The 12,656-nt window shown below is 35.7% G+C and overlaps 1 long non-coding RNA gene across 1 annotated transcript; it reads left to right on the forward strand.

Moving 5' to 3' along the window:
* The first annotated feature begins 568 nt into the window (after positions 1-568).
* Positions 569-12,312, forward strand: LOC137218884 (uncharacterized). The gene is made up of 3 exons (XR_010940907.1): positions 569-2,683; positions 9,135-9,233; positions 12,049-12,312. It is a non-coding gene; the product is annotated as an uncharacterized lncRNA (long non-coding RNA).
* Positions 12,313-12,656: the final 344 nt, after the last annotated feature.

Genomic DNA, 12,656 nt, shown 5'->3' on the forward strand with positions numbered 1-12,656 from the left:
TTTGAACCCAGGCAGGATGGTACCAGAGGCTTCACTTCTCTCTCCTGCTTCTCCAAAAAGAGAGGCTACCTTTCCATTTTCATGGTTAGTTTATGAATAGAAATCAAGAAACAAGAGCTCTACGATTATATCTCAAAAACTGAAACAGATGGTAGATTAATCCTGTTTTGGCAAAAAATATTATTAAAGTAATAATGAGGTATATCTCTACATGTATAAATTTGAGTGATTTTTTCCTTTATAATTTTCTTTGTTATTCGAATGTCTGATTAGGTGTTTTTTAATCGAAAAAACTAGTAAAGTCATTTTCATTTTGAATATAATAACCAGAATATATTAAGTCAAAATTGGTGCTGCATTAGTTTAAAAAAATATTTTTAAATTATAGCCACTATGAATGGTAAACATCAAAAACATATTCAGTACACAATCTGCTGATTAATAATAATAACTAATATATATTGAGTTCTTATGTACTTCGACTATACTAGATGAGTGCTTTACATGCATTTTATCATTTAATCCTCAAAATTCTCTATTATTTAATCTCTGTTTTATGGTTGAGGAACCTGAGGTTTAGATTGGTTAAGCCACTTGCCAGAGGTCATATAGTCACTGAGTAGCAATGATTTGAACCAAAGATGAGTCCACAGTCCATATCCTTTGTCTGTGTGCTCAGCTGCCTTCAGACTTGAGTATAACATCTTTGCCAGAGTGTAGTTTATACATTCTTATGTTCATGGAAAATCCCTCAGTAAAATCACTTGAAGTCTAATGGCACTGAAAATATATTCAACAGCTTTTATAAATGTCCTGATTTAAAGAAAAATGTTCTATACATTATACACTAATAATTGAAAAAGTATGAGTTTCAAATAAATATCTTACTGCTCTTCATAGTACCCTAGACACAGATTGCATGTTGACCTCTATGTGTTGTGAGTAGGCCAAAGGCTTATAGGTCTCAAATGCTGCCTAAAATTCCCACTCAGATTTTCCTTTAAGTTTGTGCATTTCAGGCCTAAGTGTTATCTGGAAGGCTTATGCTTGAAACTACTGATATTATCAGTCATAAATCTTTTAAGTAAATTCATTTTTATTAGATGCCTAAGTCTGTAATCTGGCTGGGCTCAGGGCAGCTACATTTTGTTAAGGAGGAAGCTTATCTAGAAAAATCCTAGAGCAATGGCTTAAGGATTGGGGAAGTACAAAGGATGTAACACAGCAGTACTGGACGGCCGAGAGGTGAGTAAGGGGAGGCGCCAAGGACAAACTTGGCCTGCTAAGCAGTTTCACCAGAGATAAATTCTACAGGTAAGTCACTGGTGAGGGACATGTTTGTATAATCCCAGTAAACAGTCAAACAGATGTCATTCGATGAGAATGGCCTTTTTGATGGTTTCAAAAGTACAGTTTCTACATAATTATATTAAATTACTGTTTGTAAAAATTCTATCTACTCTATAAAGTTTATAGTGGCCCTTTTGCCAGGCTTTACCATTCTCAGTACCATTGATCTTTAATACTGACTTACACATTTAAGAGAAAAGTAAAAGCAAAATTGAGAGAAGAGGGCTTTCCTGACTTTTAAATATGGATAGGAACTGTATGTATTTCCAAAAGAAGAATGAAAAGTATGTGTATATATTGTATGATGCCTTTTGTATAAGTGTGAATACAATAGCTCTATGTCAGTTTTAGGGGATATCCTAAAAGATATGGCAAACTGAATTTTTTATTCTTCTATCTATGACTGAGGCAACACTCCAGAAACACTTAGACTCATAATTCTGGTTCCCTCAGAACTTTGGCTTGCACAGAGCTACAGTTGGTTAGACTTCTCTCTACCTCATGGCATCCAGTCAAAAATTTGACTCAATTTTTTTTAATTAATTAATTTATTTTTGGCTGTGTTGGGTCTTCGTTGCTGAGTGCAGGCTTTCGCTAGTTGTGGTGAGCAGGGACTACTCGTTGCTGTGGTTCGCAGGCTTCTCCTTGTGGTGGCTTCTCTTGCTGCGGAGCACGGGCTCTAGAGCACAGTCTCAGTAGTTGTGGCACACGGGGCATGCCACATGCTCCGGGGCATGTGGGATCTTCCCGGACCAGGGCTCCAACCCATGTCCCCTGCATTGGCAGGGAGATTCTTAACCACTGCGCCACCAGGGAAGTCCCTTAACTCAGTTTTTAACCAGAGTTTTAAACTAAGTTATTTTAAGTTGTAGATCCCTGGCCAGTTTGTATGTGAGTTGTCCTGGGACAACGTCTCCCACTCAGGCTAGTCAGGTGTGGCTATAGGGGAGGCAGACACTACAGAATATCTAGTATTACAATTAAAAATCTTAAATAAACATACAGGTCATTTATATTAAGCATATTAGAAATACAGTTATTTACAGAAGAATAGTAAGCACATCTATGAAATTTTTTAGACATTTAAAAACTAAAGTGTAATGTCTAATCTCTCTAATTTATACTTAAAAGTTTCACCGTGATAGATGTTCTAGAATGATTAGGACCTGAGAGCTACCAGGGGATTCTTATCTGTCATTCTTCTGTTCAGCTATGCAAGGCTCCTTCAGATGAACATATCTAACGGAAGTACATTAAAATCAAAAGTACCCTAAAATCCAGACTTCACTCTTCTGTGCGGCAATCACCTGACCTTTCATTCCTAAGAATGCAAGTAAGGTTCTTAACTTCCCCTTCTGCAATGGAATGTCACTTCTGCCACTTCTGTGTCTTTCTGTTTGTTTGTTTGTTTTCCTAGTACATATTTATCTTATAACTGAAAGTTTGTACTTTTTGACTGCCTTCATCCAATTCCTTCTTCTCTTACCCGCTGCCTCTGCCTCTTACCACAAATCTGATCTGTTTTTCTATGAGTCAGTTAGTTTTTGAAGTATAATTGACCCACAGTGCTATGCCAGTTCCTGTTACACAGCACAGTGATTCAGTATTTCAGTACATTTCAAAATGATCACCACAATAAGTCTAGTTTTGATCTCTCACCACAGAAAGATATTACATAGTTATTGACTATGTTCCCCATGCTGTACATTTCGTACCCATGACTCATTGATTTTGCAAGTGGGATTTTGTACCTCTTAATCTCCCTTTCCTATTTCTCTTTCCCCCACCTCCCTCCCCTCTGGTAACCACCTGTTTGTTCCGTATCTATAACTTTCTGTTTTGTTATGTTTGATCATTTGTTTTGTTTTTTAGATTGCACATGTAAGTGAAATCATACAGTATTTGTCTTTTTCTGTCTGACTTATTTCACTTAGTTTAATTCCCTCTAGGTTCATGCACACTGTGGCAAATGGCAAGATTTCATTCTTTTTTATGACTAATATTCCATTGTGTATAAATATATACATATACCACTTCTTCCTTATTCATTCATCTTTTGATTGGCACTTAGGTTCGTTTCATATCTTGGCTATTGTAAATAATGCTGCAATGAACATAGGGGTGCATATATCTTTTCTAATTAGTGTATTTGTTTTCTTTGGACAAATACCAGGAGTGGAATTGCCAGATTGTATGGTAGTTTTATTTTTAGTTTTTTGAGGAAGCTTCATACTGTTTTCTGTAGTAGCTGCACCAATTTATATTCCTACCAATAGTGTACAAGGTTTCCCTTTTCTCCATATCCTTACCAACACTTGTTATTTGTTGTCTTTTTGACAATAGTCATTCTTACAGGTGTGAGGTGATATCTCACTGTGGTTTTAATTTGCATTTCTGTGATATTGAGCATCTTTTCATGTACCTGTTGGCCATCTGTATATCTTCTTTGGAAGAATGTCTATTCATATCCTCTGCCCATTTTTTAATCAGGTTTTTTGTTTTATTGATGTTGAGTTATATGAGTTTTTGCACATTTTGCATATTAACCCTTATTGGATATGTTGTTTGCAAAATCTTCTCCCATTCAGTAGGCAGCCTTTTCATTTTGTTGATAGTTTACTTTGCTGTTCAAAAGCTTTTTAGTTTGATGTAGTCCCATTTGTTTATTTTTGCTTTTATTTCCCTTGCCTGAGGAGAAATATCCAAAAATACATTACTAAAACAGATGTCAAAGAGTGTGCTCCCTATATTTTATTCTAGAAATTTATGGTTTCAGGTTTTAAATTTAAGTCTTTAATCAATTCTGAATTTATTTTTGTGCATGGTGTGAAAAACTAGTCCAATTTGATTCTTTTACATGTAGCTGTCTAATTTTCTCAACACAATTCATTGAAGGGGCTGTTTTTTCCCCATTGTATATTCTTGCCTCCTTTGTCTCGGAGTAACTGCCCATCTAAGTTTGGTCTCATTTATGGGCTCTGTTTTTTTTTAAATTGTGATTAAAAAGATACTTAAGGGCTTCCCTGGTGGCGCAGTGGTTGCGAGTCCGCCTGCCGATGCGGGGGACATGGGTTCGTGCCCCGGTCCGGGAGGATCCCACATGCCGCGGAGCAGCTGGGCCCGTGAGCCATGGCCACTGAGCCTGCGCGTCCGGAGCCTGTGCTCCACAACGGGAGAGGCCACAGCAGTGAAAGGCCCACGTACCGCAAATAAAAAAAAAAAAAAAAAAGCAAAAAAAGATACTTAATATGAAACTTGCCCTCTTAACAAACTTTTAAGTATACAGTACAGTATTGTTAATTATATACACATTGTTGTACAACAGATATCTAGAACTTTTTCATCTTGTATGACTAAAACTCTATGCCTATTGAAGCAGCCAACTCCCATTTCCCCCTTCTCACAGACCCTGATAACCACCATTTTATTTTCCACTTCTATGGGTTTAACTACTTTAGCTATCTCATATAAGTGGAATCATACAGTGTTTTTCTTCTGTGACTGGCTTATTTCTCTTAGCTTAATGTCCTCAATGTTCATCCATATTGTCACACGTGGCAGGATTTCTTTCCTTTTTAGGGCTGAATGACATTCAACTGTATGTATGTACCACATTTTATCCATGTGTCTGCGGATGGGCCATTAGATTGTTTCCACATCTTGGCTATTGTGGATGATGCAGCAATGATTATAGGAATGGAATATCTCTTTGAGATACTATTTTCAATTCTTTTGGATAAATACCCAGAAGTAGAATTGCTAGATTACATGGTAGTTCTTTTTTTAATTTTTTGAGGAGCCTCCATACTGTTTTCCACAGTGGTTGCACCATTTTACATTCCCAGCATCACCCAAGAGTTTCAGTTTCTCCACATCATTGCTAACATTTGTTGTTTTCTATTGTTTCCATAATGGCAATCCTAACAGGTGTGAGATATCTCATTGTGGTTTTGTCTTGCATTTCCCTAAGAATTAATGATGTTGAGCATCCTTTCATATACCTGTTGGCCATTTGTATGCCTTCTTTAGAGAAATGTTTATTCAAGTCCTTTGCCCCATTTAAAAATCGGTTTATTTGTTTTTATGTTATTGTGTTGTATGTAAGGAGTACATTATATACTTTGCATATTAACTCCTTATCAGATATATGATTTGCAAATATTTTCTCCATTCTGTAGGGTTTCTTTTTACTCTGGTGATTGTTTCCTTTGCTGCACAGAAACTTCCAATTTTGATGTGGTCCCACTTGTCTATTTTTGCTCTTGTTGCCTGTATTTTCAGTGTTAAATCCAAGAAATCATTGTCAAGGTCAGTGTTTTGAAGCTTTTCTCCTATAGTTTTTTCTAAGTTTTATAGTTTCAGGTCTTACATTTAAGTCTTTGATCTCTTTTGAGTTGATTTTTGTGTATGGTATAAGATAAGGATCCAGTTTTTTTCTTTTTTTGCATGTGGATATTCAGGTTTCCCAGCACTGTTAGTTGAAGAAACTATCCTTTCCCCATTGTTTAGTCATGGCACCCTTGTTGAAGACCATTTGACCATGTATGCATGGATTTATTTCTGGGCTCTCTATTCTGTTCCATTGGTCCATATGTCTGTCTTTAGGCCAGTACCATACTGTTTTGAATACTGTAATATTGTAATATGTTTTGAAGTCAGGAAGTATGAGGCTTCTAGCTTTGTTCTTCTTTGTCAAGATTGTTTTGGCTAATCAAGGTCCTCTGTGGTTCTATATGAATTTTCAGATTGGTTTTTATATTTCTGTAATAATGGCAGAATAATGTAAAATGGCATTGGCATTTTGATAGGGATTGCATTGAAGCTGTCAATTACTTCTGGTAGTATAGATACTTTAACAATGTTATGTCTTCCAATCCATAAACACAAGATGTCTTTCCATTTATTTGTGTTATTTTAAATTTCTTTCAGCAATGTTTTATAGTTTTCAATGTACAAGTCTTTCATTTCCTTGGTTAAGTTAATTCCTAAGTATTTTAATATTTTTTTTTAATAAATTATTTATTTATTTATTTATGTATTGTTGGTTGTTTTGGGTCTTCGTTGCTGCACACAGGCTTTCTCTAGTTGCAGCAAGCAGAGGCTACACTTCGTTGCAGTGCACAGGCTTCTCATGGTGGTGGCTTCTCTTGTTGGGGAGCTTGGGCTCTAGGTGCATGGGCTTCAGTAGTTGTGGCACGTGGGCTTAGTAGTTGTAGCTCGTGGGCTCCAGAGCACAGGCTCAATAGTTGTGGCACACAGGCTTAGTTGCTTCACGGCATGTGGGATCTTCCTGGACTAGGGCTCGAACTCATGTCCCCTGCATTGGCAGGCGGATTCTTAACCACTGCACCACCAGGGAGATCCTCCTAAGTATTTTATTCTTTTTAATGATATATTTAAATGGGATTTTTTTTTTAATTTCCTTCTAAGATTTTTCATTGTTAATATATGGAAATACTACTGATTTTTGTACGCTGACTTTTTTATCCTGCAACTTTACTCAACTTGTTTATTATTTCTAACATTTTCTTTTTGGTGGAATCTTTTAGGGTTTTCTACATATAAGATTATGTTATTGGCAAGCAGAGATAATTTTACTTCTTCCTTTTTAAAACTGTGATGTCTTTTCTTTTTCTTTCCTAGTTGCTCTAGCTAGGACTACAGTATTATGTTGAATATTAATGGCAAACATGACATTCTTGCCTTGTTCCTGATCTTAGAGGAAAAGCTTTCAGTTTTGTACCATTAAGTATGATGTTAACTATGGGCTTGTCATACATGACTTTTATTATGTTGAATTAATTTCCTTTTATTTCTAATCTGTTGAGTGTTTTTATCATGAAATGTGTTAAATTTTGTCAAATATGATCATGTGATATTTTTCTACTTTGTTCTATTAATGTGGTGAATCATTTTTTTTTTTAATGTTGAAACATCCTTGCATCCCAAGGATGAGTCCCACTTGGTCATGGTGTATAATCCTTTCAATATGTTATTGGATCCAGTTTGCTAGTATTTTGTTGAGGATTTTTGCATCTACATTCATCAGGGATATTGGCCTGTAGTCTTTTTTTTTTTTTTTTTTTTTTTTTTTGCTGTACGCGGGCCTCTCACTGTTGTGGCCTCTCCCGTTGCGGAACACGGGCTCCGGATGCACAGGCTCAGCGGCCATGGCTCATGGGCCCAGCCACTCCACGGCATGTGGGATTTTCCCAGACCAGGGCACGAACCCGTGTCCCCTGCATCGGCAGGCGGACTCTCAACCACTGTGCCACCAGGGAAGCCCGGCCTGTAGTCTTATTTCTTGTCTTTGCCTTTGGTATCAGGGTAATGTAGGCCTCATAAAATGAGATTGGAAGTATGCCCTCTGAGACAGACCAGACAGAAACCAGTCTCTTGGGCAGCCCTCTGAAAAGTCAGAATGTTAGACACATGCTCCAACTTTTCCCCTCCTCTGGAAGAAGCTGGGGCGAGTGGGAGTTTCCTCCTGATCATGCTATACCTGGGGCAGGGAGGCTCTGGAGAGTGGGTGCCATGAATTTTCTTGTTGGCTTTGATGCAGCTGGTTTCATGCTTGCCTGTGGCACAGGAGCCTCTTAACTTTTGGGTTTTCTCACAAAGGGAATTGATCTATGTATTGTAGTTAATTTGGTGTCTCAGTGTGAGAAGGAGAGTCTTGAGCTTCCTATTCTACTGTCTTGCTCGTCACCCCCTACTTCTGTGTCTTATATCAAGCATTCATAATAATAAATTAGCATTTTAGAGAATTCAAGCATTAAATTATTGGAATCTTGCACTTAATCAGTGGTCAGTTGAGAGCTGATATTTAAAAGAGAGAAAAATCTAAGGGACAAATTAGGTTATGCTAATGTTATTTCTGCATTATTAGATTATTAGGAATTAAAGTTTCCAGATCTTTTGTTAAGCCACTGTCATGTTGCTCCTTTTGATAATAGACACTAAATAGCAAAATGAGCAATGTTTTTTAAAAAATTGAGGTATAATTCATATGCCATAATATTTACTCTTTTAAAGTATAATGAACATGTTTTTGGCTAGAGTTTTATAAAAATCCCCAAACCTTTTATTGGATATTTCTTCTATTATTCTATTCCCTTCATCTCCTAAAAGAAAAGGATATGGTATTTATTAATAATGTAATAAAGGCATGTCTGTAACAAGCTTAGACAACATTATACAAGTATATTTTTTGGCAATAAAACTGAATAACTTGGAAATATTGGCAGTTGCTAAGAATTACTTTAGTACTCAGAACATTTTTTATAGCCTCTGTACTCCTGTGTCAGTAACACAATTGATTTTAAGTATTAAAATGCCTTTAAAAGCGTTATCCCTCTTTTTGAATTATCATTTTACCTCTCTGTTCTGTCTTAATATATGAATATTCAGTTTGAACATGCATCATATAGAGAGGGATTTAGACTCCAGTAAGTCAGAGGAAGTGTGTAGTTTAAATTTTCATTCTTTAATCCATTATCATTCTTTTGATTTTAAGTTCATGAATTTCTTTCTCCTCCCTCCCTCCCTCCCTCCCTTCCTCCCTTCCTTCTTTCCTCTCTCTTTCCTTTCATTCTTATTTAACTGCTGCTAGTCTGACCAATCCAAAACACAAATATGAAATGAAAAAAAGGTCTTTGAGTATCAAAGAAGGAAAAAAGAGCCATTTACAAAGCTGATGTACGTTAAAATAGAGAAAGGCCAGATAAATTCTTATACATAATGTTAAGGCTATTGACTTAAAATTGGTTATTTGCTCTTCTCAGGTAACTCTCATGATTGACATGTTTCCCAAAATTGGAAATTAAATTAAGGAGTAGAAGGTGGAGCCAAGCAAGTGCCACTGGAAGGTTCTCCTTATACAGGTAGAGATGAAGTAAATGTCTCCAATTATTACAGAGTCTGGGGTTGTTTATTTTGGAGGAAAACACAATTATATTAAAACTTGAGGCTATTTTATACTGTATAATAACTGATACGAATATAATTATATTTGTAGGCTCTTTTTGGCAAGTAGGTATGTTTATAATTATTTTATACCTTTATAACTCGATTATAAAATTAGTTTCTATCAAAGTGTAAAGGAAAGGTGTAAAGGAAAGGAAAATCATCTGTAATTCTTCCACCCAGAGATAGATACTCATGAATGTTTGAATGTAATCAGATATATATCTTCTTAAAAATTAGTATTATACTATATAAATATATGTAGTATAAGTGCCTGACAGTAAGCTTTTTTGATTGTAATATAAATGCCTGACATTTAACTTTTGACTGCTGAGGCATCTGTTTCAAATGCATCCATCTTGAATCAACTTATTATCAGCTATATGACACAGGTGCTAGCAAAACAGTAACCCGACTTTTCCCTTCCTGCACCCTAATTCCTGCTCTTATGTTTTAAATAAAGAGTAAGCCCGCGAAACCCTAGGGACCCCATCCTTGACCCCAGTAAAGGCAGAACCCCAGATACATGCTTTCTCCCTCTCTCTCAACCTGCAACTTCCCTGTGTGGCCCTGAGGTGTGTGCCATGTATTCTCTAAGAGCTGTGAGTAATAACCTTGTCTTTTCAATGTTCCTTGATAGTTGTTGCTGAGGTATGTGTTGCAATCATAATAAGAACCACTAGGGCAGATCCAGCCAGAACATTGGCTCTGTTGGAGGAAATGTGTTGGGGAGCTGCCACAAGTAGTACAGTGCCCCAAGCATTCCTAGCCAATAGCATTGCTGTCAGTAGGATGAGACTAACATGAAACAATGTATGTAGTTTTGTGACTAGATATCTTACTAAACTCTCCTATTAGTCTTAGTCTTTGCCTTTTCCATTTCTTCTCTTACATTTTTAGTTGGATAACAGTATCATCTGAAAATAAAAATAATTTTGACCCTTCGGGTACAATCGCTGTACATCATATTTTTGTTTCTTAACCTATTTATTGTACTGAAATTTCTAGTCAGTGTTTAATAACTGTTGCTAGTGGGCTTCCTGACTTGTTACCGACTTTACTTATTTATTTAAATAATGTCTTTTTTTTTTTTAATTTATTTGGTTACACCAGGTCTTAGTTGCAACAGGCAGGCTTACTTAGTTGCAGCATGCATGTGGGATCTAGTTCCCTGACCAGGGATTGAACCCCCACCTCCTGTATTGGGAGCGCAGAGTCTTAACCACTGTGCCAACAGGGAAGTCCCTTGTTACTGTCTTTAAAGGAAATGTTTCTAGTGCACCAAGGAGGACTTTTTTCTGCTTCAGCCTCACAGATTCCCCCCACTCCACCTTCCTTTTTCTGCCTCAGGGCATTTTCATAAGCTGTTTCCTCAAACTGCCTCTTCTTTTCACCTTAATAACACTTACTAAATCTTTATAGAGATTTCAGTTTAAACATTTCTTCAGAGAGGTTTCCTTGACACCCCTATGGCTCTTTAAAGTCTCCTTAATATCTGTTCTTTCCTTTTCCCGTGCTTAATTTTGTGTATTTGTGGTTCTTTTTTATTTGTGGATTCAAATTTCTGGAAAATTGTGTGTTTGTATTTTCTCCCAAGACATCTTTCATTCATTTATTTACTTATGTATTCATTTCACACAAATGTTTCAAGCCCACTTTATATGGAGAGCACTGTATTGGGCACTAGAGATTCAGTGGTGAAATGATCAGATATGGTCCTTGCCTTTGTGATACTTATAATCTAGCAGTGAATAAGTAATGTAATTGGGATAAGAGCTAGGGTGTGTGGATGCATATACAAGAAGGAGTTAACCCATATGGGTGTCAAGGAAACCTCTGCAAAAATAATGTTTAAACTGAGATCTCTATTGATTTAGTAAGTGTGATTTAGGTGAAGAAGAAGAGGCAGATATCATTGCAGTTTGAGGAAACAGCTTATGAAAATGCCCTGAGGCAGAAAAAGGAGACTAAAAATCACCAGTATGGCTGAAGCACAAAGTCCTATTGTTTTCCTTCACTAATAATAATTTCGGCTTTTATTAATATTATTCCTTTTTCTTCATTTTTAAAGAGCTGCTAATTTTTCTTTCCTCTATTATCTCTTAGTTCATTTTACTAAAAATATTTAAAGTTATACATTTTTTATTGAGTATCACTTAGGCTGTAATAATTTTTAATTTGATGCATTTTTGTTATTTTCTCAATTGTTTCTATTTGTAGTCTTGATTTCCTTTTTTGGACTAATAAATATTTAGCAAGTAATTTAAGTTAATGTATGTAATATAAAGAATTTATTGTGAGAAGATATTGCTGGCCTAACCTGGGAATGTTTTGTGGATCTTTAGCTGGATTTACCTAAAATAGGAGACAGCCTCTTTTAAAATCTGTTCTGTCTGGGATGCCTTTATTTTCTTCACAAAGTTATACTTCTAGACTTCAAAATGCTTTTGTCTTATCTCCCTTAGATAATCATTAACTGGAAATCTTCACTGTTGCCAACTAAAATAATTATGGAACTAATTTTTTATCTCTATATTTTTATCACATTAATTCATATATATGCTGATATTATACCAAATTGTATCAATTATTGGATAACTGTACACATTTTTAGATTTTTTCAGAGAAAAATTATCATTATATAAGATAAATATAGTGGACTATTATATATATATATGAACCATTTTTCGTAAGTTAAGGAATACTAAAATCCTTTTCCTTTTTCTGCTATAGATTAAAAGAGATGACTTCAGTGACTTCTCTATTATAATTCAGTGTGAAGCTAGCTTCAGTGTGAAGCTATGTTTAAATACAACTCATGTGAGTTGTATGTGAGTGCTGCCTGAGGCAACTGACATTTCAAATTGTGACTCTTTTCACCCGAAAAGCAAGAAGGTCTGCTCTTTCCTGTAGTTGGAGCTATTAAATGAAGTTAATTCAAGAAGTCAGAATCTAACTCGTGACTTATTAGATTCTTTCATTTGCATTACAAATCGTTTGAAGGGAATGAAGCAATTGACCAAAAAATATTGAAGAAAGACTAGAGTAAAACATTATTAATTTGAACTCGCTTATTTTTGAATATCTGATCATCTAGGCATAGGGAATGAAAGACAGTGGATGAAATAATTTACAATGGAAATCAATAAGATTTTACAGGAAAGATTAAACTATTCACTAGAACAAACTTTCCAATCACTATCAGTACCTGAGACTTGAAACCAAATATTGCATATTACCCCCACCTCAAACAAATGTAAAATTTCTTTAGCTAAACTGAGTTCCAAACCAAAATATTATATTTTGTTAAAATAATCTCCATATTCACACAGTCTTCTCCC

The sequence above is a fragment of the Pseudorca crassidens genome, chromosome 2, assembly GCF_039906515.1.
Source record: "Pseudorca crassidens isolate mPseCra1 chromosome 2, mPseCra1.hap1, whole genome shotgun sequence".
Taxonomy (NCBI): domain Eukaryota; kingdom Metazoa; phylum Chordata; class Mammalia; order Artiodactyla; family Delphinidae; genus Pseudorca; species Pseudorca crassidens.